The sequence below is a fragment of the Heptranchias perlo genome, chromosome 32 (assembly GCF_035084215.1).
Source record: "Heptranchias perlo isolate sHepPer1 chromosome 32, sHepPer1.hap1, whole genome shotgun sequence".
NCBI lineage: Eukaryota > Metazoa > Chordata > Chondrichthyes > Hexanchiformes > Hexanchidae > Heptranchias > Heptranchias perlo.
Genome location: NC_090356.1, coordinates 3561032 through 3576799, shown reverse-complemented (window position 1 = coordinate 3576799; position 15768 = coordinate 3561032). Strand labels below are relative to the sequence as shown.

At 41.8% G+C, this 15768-nt stretch overlaps 1 protein-coding gene across 1 annotated transcript in view; it reads right to left on the bottom strand.

The window, feature by feature from the left end:
- Positions 1–15768, bottom strand: part of camta1a (calmodulin binding transcription activator 1a) — an 801272-nt gene that overhangs the window by 765229 nt on the left and 20275 nt on the right. The gene's annotated exons all lie outside the window — the stretch shown is intronic.

Sequence of the window (15768 nt, the reverse complement as noted above, 5' to 3'; positions counted from 1 at the left end):
GATGCCGGTGATGGACTGGGGTTGACAATTGTAAACAATTTTACAACACCAAGTTATAGTCCAGCAATTTTATTTGAAATTCACAAGCTTTTGGAGGCTTCCTCCTTCCTCAGGTGAATGTGGAAATGAATGTGAAATTTTTTCATTTCCACATTCACCTGAGGAAGGAGGAAGTCTCCGAAAGCTTGTGAATTTCAAATAAAATTGCTGGACTATAACTCATTCAAGTAGCCATTCTTCATGTACGAGCCTAGACAGCAAGTCCTGATAGCAGATCTCAGCAGCCGACTCAAATAATGGGAGCAGCACAGCCAAACCCAACCCTGTCCTCATACAACAGCCCCATGCACTCTACCAACAGAGGTCACTGGATAGTGTTCAAAAGCATGTACCCTGGCCAAATTTTAACTTCCTAATCCCAGGAGCATTGAGGCCAATTGTAGTACCTCTACTTCTAGCAGAGATCAATTAACTCAAAACCTAGGACCCTCTGCTCCATGTAGTACAGTATTACAGTGCACGCAGTTTATCCATGTTTCTTTTCACATTTACAGCAAATTTAACCAAAGAAATACTGTAACCTTTTTGACTCCAAGGAGGGAGCAGTTGCAGTATTCTCTGGTACGAAACAAAAATTGTAAGTGCAGATAAAGGAATTCGTAAAAGAGAAGTTAATTGTAATACTTAACAGTAGAAATTTATAGATTTCATTTTCAGATATGGAAACCTCAAAACACAACTGTCTGCTAACTGTTCTGACTCTGCATTGCAGTGTTTAAAAAATCCAGCTTATATTGCTGTGCTTTTTCCGCCACCAGGGGAACACCCTTAAGTCTTTCTGCAGTGTATTTTGGGTAGATTGCCATCATTGTGATTGGCATTTAACTTTGTAGCTGTACCTTTTCACAGATTTTGTGTCACAAATAAAATCTTTTTCACAAGTCAAGGTTCTGCATAAACACCAACCACTTTTTTTTAAAAACTGAAACGATTACACAGTAAATATTGGATCACCTAGGAAAGTACCAGCGCCACCTCTCATTGGCACCAAGTCCCTCAAGGATGCACCTTGGGATGGTTGCCTGAACATTTTTTAAAAATTGCCTCTTATTCCCTTTGTATTTTCTGATTCAATTCATCTTCACTTGTACAACCGTGGTGGTGTTCTGCATGTTGGGGCCTTGGCCCATCAATTCGGTTTCTCAGTTTAAAAACAAGTATTGTCCTCAGAGTTTTCCAGTAATCAATGACAAAACTATAACTCAGTAACCATTATAATCCTATTGCTGGAAGTTTAACCCTTCATTAGGAAGGTTGTAATACATCAATGACACAAATGCAATGGCCGCCATACTGATGATTGCTAAATACCACCTTGTAACTCACTCACACAAAAAAAGCCACTACATAAATATTACAACATGTAACAAAATTGAAAAATCTGAGATTTTGCCATTGTTTTCTCTTCTTCTCCTTTTATGAAGTCATTGACTCATTATTGGGGTACAGTTCCACAGACAAGTGCAGTAACAACCAATAGGTCATTCTTCATACACAAGCCTAGATGATAATTATTAAAACTATTTGACTATACGGGCATCACACCCCAGCCCAATTTCGTCTTCACCCACATCCACACATGCTCTTACTAGCAGGCATCAATGTGTAGGGATCAGAAGTAGAAACAATGGCTGATTTCCCATCCCTAGGTCAGAGGCTCTGAGGCCAATTGTAGCATGCCAACAGACACCACAGCTGACATCAGCTAACTCAGCACAGACCAGGAATTAAACTGGACCTTCTGGTCTGGATGGCTCAGTTACATGCTGGCTTTACCACCTGAGCCATCCAGGGAGTTTTAATGCAGTAATTTAATCTCATGGTTCAGATTACTGTTATAAACAATTACTGAATCTTTCCATTAAATTACCGCCTTGTAACTCACTCCCAGGTATCGATTATTCTGTGTAGTGTATTTCCTGGCAATCTTAAAAAAATCTTACATTACTACACTGTGATGAAGAAGCTGAAGGTCTGAGGCATCACATGATGAATGTGTACCCTTTCATCTAAATTACTGCACCTCTACTATGCTCAGCATTTCCACCGAATCATGGTTAAAAAGAGAAAAAAACTTTTCAGCAGACTATACATTATAAAGAACAATAAGTAGTTGTCAGCAAGTTTAAAGCTCCTGTGGTTTAAGACGTCATCAGAAGTCGAAGCCAGTGATCTATTACCCTATTCCTCTTATCTAAAATATTTCAATACGTTTTGAATCATTCAGATCTTAGCTATTCAAGAAGTTACAGCTCTTTACAACTTATCAGTGACAAGATTTTGGACAGTCGTGTAGTATTTTCAACAAGCAACTTTCTTTGAACAAGGTGCTAGAAAAAAATTCTTACCGTAAAATTTTACAGGTAACAATAACCTGAGCTCTGACACTGATTCATTTGAACAGTATAAATTTTGAATAGTGTTTTGTTGATGACTGTGGAAACACTTTCCATTTCAGGCACCCAGTGTCAGCATCAAGCACTTCTGGTAAGGACAGCATGGGTTAGTTGCAGAGTAAAACTTTCCCCACAGTGTCCTATCAAGCATTCCCAGATCAGGTTACGATGCAGAGTAAAGTTCGCATTACTCTGCACCACCACTATACCAATGTGATTTTCTCCCATTTAGCACACCAGTTATCCTGTGTCTTCTATGGGTAATTGTAAACAATTTTACAACACCAAGTTATAGTCCAGCAATTTTATTTTAAATTCACAAGCTTTCGGAGGCTTCCTCCTTCGTCAGGTGAACGATGTGAAAATGAAATCCTCGAAAAAAAAATGGGTAAGATTGTTAATGTAATGCAGAATTGGGGTTGTCTTGTGCTATACATCCATACCCACCAGTAACTACCTTGTGACTGTTCAAACTCATTTCACATAGGACCCTTACACCCAGCAGACCAAACAGACTTTCATCCCATCTGTCTGAGCTAGATTTAAAGAGAAAGGCCACTGTTTAATCCACTTTACCAGTTGGTCCCCTAAGAATTTTTTTTTAAAAAAGTATTGAATACTATTAAATGGTTTTATACAAAATGAAAAGGCCACAGCTGGAGTACTGTGTGCAGTTCTGGTCGCCACACTACAGGAAGGATGTGATCGCTTTGGAGAGGGTGCAGAGGAGATTCACCAGGATGTTACCAGGGCTGGAGCGCTTCAGCTATGAAGAGAGACTGGGAAGATTGGGTTTGTTTTCCTTGGAGCAGAGGAGGCTGAGGGGGGACATGATTGAGGTGTACAAAATTATGAGGGGCACAGATAGGATGGATACTAAGGAGCTTTTTCCCTTCGTTGAGGGTTCTATAACAAGGGGACATAGATTCAAGGTAAAAGGCGGGAGGTTTAGAGGGGATTTGAGAAAGAACTTTTTCACCCAGAGGGTGGTTGGAGTCTGGAACGCACTGCCTGAAAGGGTTGTGGAGGCAGGAACCCTCACAACATTCAAGAAGCATTTGGATGAGCACCTGAAATGCCATAGCATACAAGGCTACGGACCAAATGCTGGAATATGGGATTAGAGTAGACAGGGCTGATGGCCGGCGTGGACACGATGGGCCGAAGGGCCTCTATCCGTGCTGTATAACTCTATGACTCTCTATGATTTAGAGTGTAGTTTCCCCACTTGCCTTTTTATAACTGTACAAAAAAAGGATATTATGGGAGCGCTTATAGAACAATTATAACGGATCATTGGGATACCATCTCCACTGGTAGCTTAGTGGGTAAATGCACCATATTATATGGTTTTGAGCAATGCAGATCTGGAAGGTTTCAGGTTCAACCCTTGATCTGTACTGAGTGAGCCAATCTCAGCCAGAGTAGCAGTAGAGGGCTCTGATTGATCTCAATGTTCAGGATTGGGAGGGGGCAAAAGAGGAAGGAGAATGATGCCCAGGATTCATGCTCCTGATAAGGAGGATATAGTTGTTATGATACTGGACCATCAACTCAGTTCAAATCCCACAAGTTGTGAAAGTGAACTCAAATAAAATTGGTGATTTGTGGGCTAGCTTGGGAAAATAACCACGAAAGCTACTGGATTGTCATAAAAACCCAACTGATTCATTAACGGCCTTCAGGGAAGGGAACCTACCACCCATACCCAGTTTGGTTTCCATGACTCCAGTCCCACACTATATGGTTGACTATTAATGTCCTCAGAGAAACTAGGGATGGGAAACAATGATACTTGGCCAATGCTGCCCACTTCCCAAGAATGAAAAATACATTGCCCGTGATGCTCACTGTGCATGTATAAAGGTATCATTTGAAGACAGGAGTAGGCTTTGCTCTGATGCTCCAAATCCCATCCCCTCAAATATCATACTGACACTCACATGACTACCTATTTGGGCCTCAAAGGGATGCCACACCCATGAAAACATACCCCAACGTGAATCTAAGACAACAAAAAAACTATCAGGTAAAAAAACTCATAATCCACAAGCATAATAAGCAAATGAGTAAAACCTTCCCAACGTCATGCTTTGTGTACACAAAAAATTCCAAATAAATTACTCTCTTTCTTGATGTGCATATAAACATATGCAGCATGCATTACAGCATTTCCGCTATCCTGCAATAAACAGAATTTTAAATTTAAATTTTCAATGAGGATATCATAACATTTCCACTGAATGAATCATTCTAATCAATACTAACTGTGACAACCACAACCAAAAATAAAACACCTTTCATGCAGAAATCAGTCAAATGTAGCACAACTACATAAAAATAATTTGTGCATTGGAGTGATCACAACAAAATCTTTTCCCTGGGTTCAATAAATCACTGGACCTTCACCCTACTGAAAGGTAAAGAAATGTTGATGTTCCTAACTTAAGCACATAATCTAGCCTGACACTCTCGTATTGAGGGAATGTTGCATTATCAGAGATGTCATCTTTCAGATGAAACATTAGAAGAAAGGAAAAAAAGAACTTGCATTTATATAGACCCTTTCTCCACCTCAGGCCATCCAAAATTATAATTTGAAGTGCAGTCACTATTATAATTTACATAAATGCAGCTGCTAATATGTGCACACCATGGTCCCACAAACAGCTATGAGATAAGTGATCAGATAATCTACTTCTGGTGGCATTGGTTGAGGGATAAATATTGGCCAGGACACCAGGAAAAATCCCCTGCTCTTTGAATAGTCCGATAAGAAAAAAAAAGCAATTTATAATATATAATGACCTCCAGCAATGGTAGCTACCAGATTTTTGATGCCAACAATCCTTGAGAATGTGAAAAAAATAGATACTAAGGGATTGTATATACTAGTTTTATCTCCACTTAAATTAAAGTGGTTCTGGTCTGTGCTGAATTTGTTGATCTCAAAACATGGTGGCAGTAGCAGCCCCAGGGCTAGGAAATGGGGAGGAGATTGAAAATAAATCACCTGGGAGTTCCTGATAGGTATCTAGTGACCCATTCAGGAAAATGCATGTATGAGGAACTTAGGAGGAGGACAGGATCGTACTTGGCTGTGATGCCTCCCACGATTAAAAAGACTAGCAGCATTCTCAGTCACAGGTAACACATGACGAACCACTTGGGCAAGGTTCTGGGGGTTCGCTGGTTGCCATGGAACCATTCAGCAGCATGAGTTAGTGCCTTCAGAAAAGATGCGGGGGGGAGCAGCAGATGCTTGCTCAATTAATAATTTTACATCGGAGATCGATAGATTTTTTTATGAGCCAAGGTTTTAAAAGATATGGAGCCAAGGCGGGTAAATGGAGTTAGGATCCAAATCACCTATGATCTCACTGAATGGCGGAACAGGCTCAGGAGGCTGAATGGCCTACTCCTGTTACTATGAAACACTGAGGTGGTGTGTTGGCAGATACACAGTCAGAAATAACTTTCATTTATATAGTGCCATCTTAGGTGTCTCAGAAACATCCCAAAGTGCTTCACATACAGTTAGTGACCATGAACGGTGATCATTTGTTATGGAGGTGATGCGGGACCAATGTTATGTGAACAGCAATGAGATGAAGGGTCAGTTAATCTGTTTTGATGGGTGTTGTTTGAGGAAGTAATTTGACCAGGAGAACTCCCTGGCCTCTTTCAAATAGTGCCATGGGATCCTTAAGGTCCACTTGAAATATCAGAACAGGCAGATGGGACCTAATTTAATGTCTCATTCAAATGATGGCATTTCTGACAATGCAGTCTTTCCTCAGTAATGCACTGAAGTGTCATCTTAGATTATGTGCTCAAGTCCTGGAAAATATAGCCACTTACTTCATAAAATGATCTATTCTAAATATTTTCATACCATCTTTATTTTACAATTTTCAACTATCTTTATTACCTTTATCACCTGTTAATTATTGCTTTTTGGGAACAAGGGCCATTTTATGATTTGGCTGATGAAAAATTATCTACTTCACTACTGTACTATCATTCAAAACCTGAAACTTGAGGACTTTTCATCTAGAAAAGCTTCGCACTAATCTGAATATAAAAATCAGGATACCCAAATATGGTTAATGAGAACACATAAAGCAAACTCATAAGAGTTTGCACATTACCCCTCTACAAAAGTGTCAATTCAGGCACTCAATTCTCCAAAATCTAAAGTTATACTTAGAATGAAATACTTATCACTAATCCAATATCGCTGCCAAAACATACATTCTAATTCATGTTGAAAATATTTTATATTTCAACTTGAAAAGCCACTATATAAATGCAGATATTATTAATCAGATGGTATATTATCACAAGTAATGTCACTCAACCCACCAATCACCATAAACTATCATTGATGAAACAACATGTTGCACTTGCTCCTTTTCAAATCAAGGACATAGATACATACATTTTTATTTTGCCAGTTTTCTCCTGTATTACATCTGCTGAAGAATGGCTCCACAGGTTGGTACCTTGCCCAAGTAGCCATTTTTCACATCGGAGCCTAAACAAAGTGTGCTGGCAAGCTATTTGACAATGGGATGCATCACAACTGAGCTAAATCCTGTCTGCACCTGATGTCCCCACACACGCATTTTTCAGCAGGAGTCATTAGACAGCAATCAGGAACAGGAATTTGGGGTTATTTTTCCTTCCCGAGCCCAAGAATCCATAACGTTCCCTGGTTGAGATGAATTAACCTTGTCCTGATCAAGGGACTTAACATAGGACCTTCCTGGTCTGCATTGCTCAGCAGAACACAATGAAGCGCATTTACCAACTGAACTATCGGGAGAACATTACCTTTCATTATTGTTATATGCTTTAAATTAAGCTATCAGTTAGAAAATTAAATTGCCAAAACTATCCAGTCAAGAAACAAAATAATTTTTAAAATCTACTTGCCCCAAAAGTCATGTAGCAATGCTTCCCATTTTCCTTCCGAACAGTTTTTTTTTTAAAAATCCCCCAAACACAGTTTATACTTTCACCATAGAAGTGAGCACCTGTCGATTAGCAAAACAAATTTCAAATATCTGAAGTTATTTACTTTCTAAATCACATGGATAGATGAAGTATTGGATGAGTGTTGCCTTAAGTAACAGACTCCACCGTGTTGAAACCTGATTACTAATGCAAGTCCCATGGGTCTTTTAAGGGATCATAAAAGTCACTGTTGGATTGGTAAAAGCAAACAAAATCAATTACCTTTCTGCTTCTGCCACTTGCCAGTTTAGTTAAACCCTAAATCATCTCTGCCAAATGAAGCCAAATTAGCCACAGGCTTTACTTCAACAAACACACAAAAGGCAGAAAGGATACTGGATGGCTGTCAGTACATTTCAAATCAGATAATCCAATCAAAAGCCAAGATGACTCAATAATGGTGTAATGACCGTCAAATAGTGCTGTTAGAAACACTGTTTTGGAAAACTCCAATTTTTGAAATGCCATGTGCAGCAGCATGAATTGAGCTGGGAAAATGGTCAGAAAATTTGGGAAAATATGGATTGCTAAATTAACAAAGCTTCAAAACATCAAAGCTCCATCCTATTATGCAAGTCTGATTGAGGCAACATTTTTATCTGCTTGACCTATTGATATAAACAATAGTGTCTGTACATCCACTACATATGCATCCTTTGTCTCAACAGACAGCAGAACAAGGCACAAAATTCAACTGGGACAAATTAAAAATTAAGAAGCTAAGAAGATAGTCAGGTAGAATTTATTCACCCACAAGGTAATCATGTGGAATAAGTAGCCAGAGACAGCCACCTGAAGTAGACAATATAGATGGGTTAATGAGACAATTAGATGCATTTCTGAAAAGTAAAGAGAAAGAAGGGGGTGATCTCTGAAAAAGATACAGGCTGGGCTGTTTTTCATTATTCCTAAAAATTCCTACATTTTTGCATTATGAATACTTAATTGTAATTTCTACTGATCTTAGATTAATAACCATCTTCTATTCTTGAGTGTGCCATTTCAAAAGCAGACTACAGTTCTGTCATAAATTGTACAAATCTGCATTTGGTCACTGCATCCCGAAAAACAGTTTCTCTTCTCATCACTAGAGATCCTTGTCTGCTGGGAAGCTTGCATGCCTGGACGTTGGATATGAATAAGATCACTTGAATAAAGTAGCAGAGAATTAACAGCATCCATGCAACATTCAGCTTCTTCAGGAGAAGGTGAGAGGGAGAATGGTACAAATTTTGTCATTGTTAACTGCTGTCTTGAAAGTTCATTGTTCTTTCTGTATGAAGCACAACTCACATGCTGCTACTGTGGTAAATACTGACTGGTCTCATTTGGTGGAAGAGTGTCCCTTAAATTCTAAACAAGCAATTATTTTCTAATTATAGTCGCTCTTATTTACTAATTTATTAACACTTGGTACTACCCTTGCTTTTTACTCAGGGTAGCAAGTTACAACAGGAGAGTGAAATGAGATCGACAAACTTGACCTCCTCTTGGGAAATAAGGAAGGGCAGGTGACAGAAGTGTTAGTGAGGGATCACTTTGGGACCAGTTATCATAATTCCATTAGTTTTAAGATAGCTATGGAGAATGATAGGTCTGGCCCAAAAGTTAAAATTCTAAATTGGGGAAAGGCCAATTTTGATGGTATTAGACAGGAACTTTCAGAAGTTGATTGGGAGAGTCTGTTGGCAGGCAAAGGGACGACTGGTAAGTGGGAGGCTTTCAAAAGTGTGTTAACCAGGGTTCAGGGTAAGCACATTCCTTATAAAGTGAAGGGCAAGGCTGGTAGAAGTAGGGAACCTTGGATGACTCGGGAGATTGAGGCCCTAGTCAAAAAGAAGGAGGCATATGACATGCATAGGCAGCTGGGATCAAGTGGATCCCTTGAAGAGTATAGAGATTGCCGGAGTAGAGTTAAGAGAGAAATCAGGAGGAGCAAAAAGGGGACATGAGATTGCTTTGGCAGATAAGGCAAAGGAGAATCCAAAGAGCTTCTACAAATACATAAAGGGCAAAAGAGTAACTAGGGAGAGAGTAGGGCCTCTTAAGGATCAACAAGGTCATCTATGTGCGGAACCACAAGAGATGGGTGAGATCCTGAATGAATATTTCACATCGGTATTTACGGTTGAGAAAGGCATGGATGTTAGGGAACTTGGGGAAATAAATAGTGATGTCTTGAGGAGTGTACATATTACAGAGAGGGAGGTGCTGGAAGTCTTAACGCGCATCAAGGTAGATAAATCTCCGGGACCTGATGAAATGTATCCCATGACGTTATGGGAGGTTAGGGAGGAAATTGCGGGTCCCCTAGCAGAGATATTTGAATCATCAACAGCTACAGGTGAGGTGCCTGAAGATTGGAGGGTAGCAAATGTTGTGCCTTTGTTTAAGAAGGGCAGCAGGGAAAAGCCTGGGAACTACAGACCGGTGAGCCTGACATCTGTAGTGGGTAAGTTGTTAGAGGGTATTCTGAGAGACAGGATCTACAGGCATTTGGAGAGGCAGGGACTGATTAGGAACAGTCAGCATGGTTTTGTGAGAGGAAAATCATGTCTCACGAATTTGATTGAGTTTTTTGAAGGGGTAACCAAGAAGATAGATGAGGGCTGTGCAGTAGACGTGGTCTACATGGACTTTAGCAAAGCCTTTGACAAGGTACCGCATGGTAGGTTGTTACATAAGGTTAAATCTCACGGGATCCAAGGTGAGGTAGCCAATTGGATACAAAATTGGCTTGACGACAGAAGACAGAGGGTGGTTGTAGAGGGTTGTTTTTCAGACTGGAGGCCTGTGACCAGCGGTGTGCCTCAGGGATCGGTGCTGGGTCCGCTGTTATTTGTTATTTATATTAATGATTTGGATGGGAATTTAGGAGGAATGGTTAGTAAGTTTGCAGATGACACCAAGATTGGTGGCATTGTGGACAGTGAAGAAGGTTATCTAGGATTGCAACGGGATCTTGATAAATTGGGCCAGTGGGCCGATGAATGGCAGATGGAGTTTAATTTAGATAAATGTGAGGTGATGCATTTTGGTAGATCGAATCGGGCCAGGACCTACTCCGTTAATGGTAGGGCGTTGGGGAGAGTTATAGAACAAAGAGATCTAGGAGAACAGGTTCATAGCTTCTTGAAAGTGGAGTCACAGGTGGATAGGGTGATGAAGAAGGCATTCGGCATGCTTGGTTTCATTGGTCAGAACATTGAATATGGGAGTTGGGATGGCTTGTTGAAGTTGTACAAGGCATTAGTAAGGCCACACTTGGAATACTGTGTACAGTTCTGGTCACCCTATTATAGGAAGGATATTATTAAACTAGAAAGAGTGCAGAAAAGATTTACTAGGATGCTACCGGGACTTGATGGTTTGACTTACAGGGAGAGGTTAGATAGACTGGGACTTTTTTCCCTGGAGAGTAGGAGGTTAAGGGGTGATCTTATAGAAGTCTATAAAATAATGAGGGGCATAGATAAGGTAGATAGTCAAAATCTTTTCCCAAAGGTAGGGGAGTCTATAACGAGGGGACATAGATTTAAGGTGAGAGGGGAGAGGTACAAAAGGGTCCAGAGGGGCAATTTTTTCACTCAAAGGGTGGTGAGTGTCTGGAACGAGCTGCCAGAGGCAGTCGTAGAGGCGGGTACAATTTTGTCTTTTAAAAAGCATTTGGACAGTTACATGGGTAAGATGGGTATAGAGGGATATGGGCCAAGTGCAGGCAATTGGGACTAGCTTAGTGGTATAAACTGGGCGACATGGACATGTTGGGCCGAAGGGCCTGTTTCCATGTTGTAAACTTCTATGACTCCTGCACATTTTTTTTAAAACTCAAACCCATAACACCTTTCCTGGCATACTTCAGTAGTTTAGAATCATTCTTATTTGGAATTGCATATTAATAACTTGAAATATTTAATTTACATGTATTAAAACTTTTTAAATTAAATTTTCTTCTCCAATTCAAAGCAAAAACCCATCATACAAAAGGTGAGAATGTATATTTATCAGTTGCAGCATTATTAATTCCAAATGAGTACTGGTCCACCAGACTCTAAGCAGTATAATTAACAAAAGACCAATGATAGTGAGAGCACAGCTAATCTGAGAGATCAGTGATGGAACTGCAACTTCTTGATTTGCCTTTTTTTTTAACACCGATTTTCCCACCTGAAGATATGGAGCCTTTGCTCGGGTATGTTTCTGTGGGACTTGGTCACTTTCCAGTATCTCTGTAGTGCAGTCATTCTTCATGAGTGAATTTTAGAAACTGGCAGGCTATTCGATTATAAAATGGAAGAGAGAATCCTTGGCAAGCCTAATCTAACCCTCACCCAATCTCCATACGCGTAGTTTCCAAAAAGGGATCACTGGTTTGCAATCAGAAGTGGGTACACTAGCTGATTTTTCTCTGCCCTAGAGAAGGGATGCCAAGGCCGAATGAAATGCTCCACGGCTGCCCAAGGTGAAGTTAGCTATCTCAACACTGACCAAGAATCATGTCTGAGTGTTTCCTAGTCTGTTTGGCTCAGCTGCTCACAGCCATATCCAGTTGGGCTATCAAAGGAGCCAACTCTAACTGCTTTGAATCTTCACTCCACCAGGAACCAGCAAGTTTCTTATTCAAACAGCAACTTGAAACCTGCCTCCAACAAGAACATGCATTAGTATAATGTCTTTAATGTAGAAAAATGTCCCAAGGAATAAAATGGACACCAAGCCAAAGATGATGATATTTGGAGGGATGACTAAAAGCTTAGTCAGGAGGTGTTTTTTTTTTAAAAAGGAGGGTATTAAATCAAGGAGTGTGAATTGGAGAGGCAGAGGGAAAGCACAGCTGCCAATGGTGGGGTAAAGGTGGAGGGCATGCTCAGGAGGAATCTTTAGGTGGGGTGGCATTGTAGGACGATCAGGAGGTTACAGAGTTAGGAAGGGGCAAGGCCATGGAGGGATTTAAACATATGGGTGAACATTTTTAAATGAGGCATTGTTGTGGCCAACATTTATCCCTCAACCAACACCTAAATCAGATGATCTCATCATTTATTTCATTGCTGTCTGTGGGACCTTGCTGTGTGCAAATTGGCTGCTGTGTTTCCTACATGACAACAGTGACTACACTTCAAAAGTACTTAATTGGCTGTAAAGCCCTTTGGTACGTCCTGTGATTGTGAAAGGCACTATGTAAATGCCAGTTTGTTCATTCTTTCTTTTCACTGGGGTCTGGGGGCCAACAATGTAGGTCAACAATGACAAAGGTGATGGGTGTGCAGGACTTGGTGTGAAATAGGATATGAGCTGCAGAGTTTTGGATGAGCTGAAGTATCTGGAGAGTGAAGTATGAAAAGCCAATCAGAAAAGCACTGAAATATCTGTAGGTGACAAAGAATGGGAGGGTTTCAGCTGCAGATGGACTGAGGTAATGGTAGAGATAGGCAATGCTGGAGAGATGGAAGGAGATGGAGAGGTTATGAGTTTGGAAGCTCAGCTCAGGTCAAATAAGACACCAAGGCTGCAAACACTCTGGTTTAGCCTGTATACAGTTCATACATGGTATACAGAGTGGTTAGAATATGGAATTCTCTGCAACAAACTGCCGTTGAAGCAGAGTCCAATAATTATTTTTAAAGAATGTTAATTATTCCACTTTTCAGGCATCTATTTAAGGGTATTGGGATTATGTAGAGAAAAACAACAGTGCAAATTTGATGGGCCAAATGGCCCATTTCTGTGCTGTAGCACTCTATGATATATCAAAAATTCAATGACTGGTCAGCCAACTTATCTGCTGTATTAACATCAAGTCCCAAGATCAGGAGTAAAAAAAATTAATGTGCATATAGAGCACCATCAAGAATAACTGCTTATGGCATATTAATAGTCAAATACTGCTGTCAACGTGGATGAGAAATATTGAATCTACATGTTGCTTGGCACTTTGTTTAAAATCACCATTCGTGTCTCCAAACTGCACTTTTTTTGGGCCAAAAACATTTTTTTTTTTATTCGTTCACGGGATGTGGGCGTCGCTGGCAAGGTCAGCATTTATTGCCAATCCCCAATTGTCCTCGAGAAGGTGGTGGTGAGCCGCCCTCTTGAACCGCTGCAGTCAGTGTGATGACGGTTCTCCCACAGTGCTGTTAGGAAGGGAGTTCCAGGATTTTGACCCAGCGACAATGAAGGAATGGCGATATATTTCCAAGTCGGGATGGTGTGTGACTTGGAGGGGAACGTGCAGGTGGTGTTGTTCCCATGCGCCTGCTGCTCTTGTCCTTCCAGGTGGTAGAGGTCGCGGGTTTGGGAGGTGTTGTCGAAGAAGCCTTGGCGAGTTGCTGCAGTGCATCCTGTGGATGGTGCACACTGCAGCCACAGTGCGCCGGTGGTGAAGGGAGTGAATGTTTAGGGTGGTGGATGGGGTGCCAATCAAGCGGGCTGCTTTATCTTGGATGGTGTCGAGCTTCTTGAGTGTTGTTGGAGCTGCACTCATCCAGGCAAGTGGAGAGTATTCCATCACACTCCTGACTTGTGCCTTGTAGGTGGTGGAAAGGCTTTGGGGAGTCAGGAGGTGAGTCACTCGCCGCAGAATACCCAGCCTCTGACCTGCTCTCGTAGCCACAGTATTTATATGGCTGGTCCAGTTCAGTTTCTGGTCAATGGTGACCCCCAGGATGTTGATGGTGGGGGATTCGGCGATGGTAATGCTGTTGAATGTCAAGGGGAGGTGGTTAGACTCTCTCTTGTTGGAGATGGTCATTGCCTGGCACTTATCTGGCACGAATGTTACTTGCCACTTATGAGCCCAAGCCTGGATGTTGTCCAGGTCTTGCTGCATGCGGGCTCGGACTGCTTCATTATCTGAGGGGTTGCGAATGGAACTGAACACTGTGCAGTCATCAGCGAACATCCCCATTTCTGACCTTATGATGGAGGGAAGGTCATTGATGAAGCAGCTGAAGATGGTTGGGCCAAGGACACTGCCCTGAGGAACTCCTGCAGCAATGCCCTGCGGCTGAGATGATTGGCCTCCAACAACCACTACCATCTTCCTTTGTGCTAGGTATGACTCCAGCCACAGGAGAGTTTTCCCCCTGATTCCCATGGACTTCAATTTTACTAGGGCTCCTTGGTGCCACACTCGGTCAAATGCTGCCTTGATGTCAAGGGCAGTCACTCTCACCTCACCTCTGGAATTCAGCTCTTTTGTCCATGTTTGGAGCAAGGCTGTAATGAGGTCTGGAGCCGAGTGGTCCTGGCGGAACCCGAACTGAGCATCGGTGAGCAGGTTATTGGTGAGTAAGTGCCGCTTGATAGCACTGTCGACGACACCTTCCATCACTTTGCTGATGATTGAGAGTAGACTGATGGGGCGGTAATTGGCCGGATTGGATTTGTCCTGCTTTTTGTGGACAGGACATACCTGGGCAATTTTCCACATTGTCGGGTAGATGCCAGTGTTGTAGCTGTACTAGAACAGCTTGGCTAGAGGCGCAGCTAGTTCTGGAGCACAAGTCTTCAGCACTACAGCTGGGATGTTGTCGGGGCCCATAGCCTTTGCTGTATCCAGTGCACTCAGCCGTTTCTTGATATCACGGGGAGTGAATCGAATTGGCCGAAGACCGGCTTCCATGATGGTGGGGATATCGGGAGGAGGCTGAGATGGATCATCCACTCGGCACTTCTGGCTGAAGATGGTTGCAAACGCTTCAGCCTTGTCTTTTGCACTCACGTGCTGGACTCTGCCATCATTGAGAATGGGGATGTTTGCAGAGCCTCCTCCTCCCGTTAGTTGTTTAATTGTCCACCACCATTCACGACTGGATGTGGCAGGACTGAAGAGCTTTGATCTGATCCGTTGGTTGTGGAATCGCTTAGCTCTGTCTATAGCATGTTGCTTCCGCTGTTTAGCATGCATGTAGTCCTGAGTTGTAGCTTCACCAGGTTGGCACCTCATTTTTAGGTACGCCTGGTGCTGCTCCTGGCATGCTCTTCTACACTCCTCATTGAACCAGGGTTGATCCCCTGGCTTGTTGGTAATGGTAGAGTGAGGAATATGCCGGGCCATGAGGTTACAGATTGTGCTGGAATACAATTCTGCTGCTGCTGATGGCCCAAAGCACCTCATGGATGCCCAATTTTGAGCTGCTAGATCCATTCTGAATCTATCCCATTTAGCACAGTGGGTGGTCCTTCCCCCAGGCACTGTCCTCATACATGCATCTAAGTGCTTCAGACAACAAAAATACTCCTTAATATTTTTCCAAGAAACATCCTTGGAAAATGAACTCTTCAAAAATTT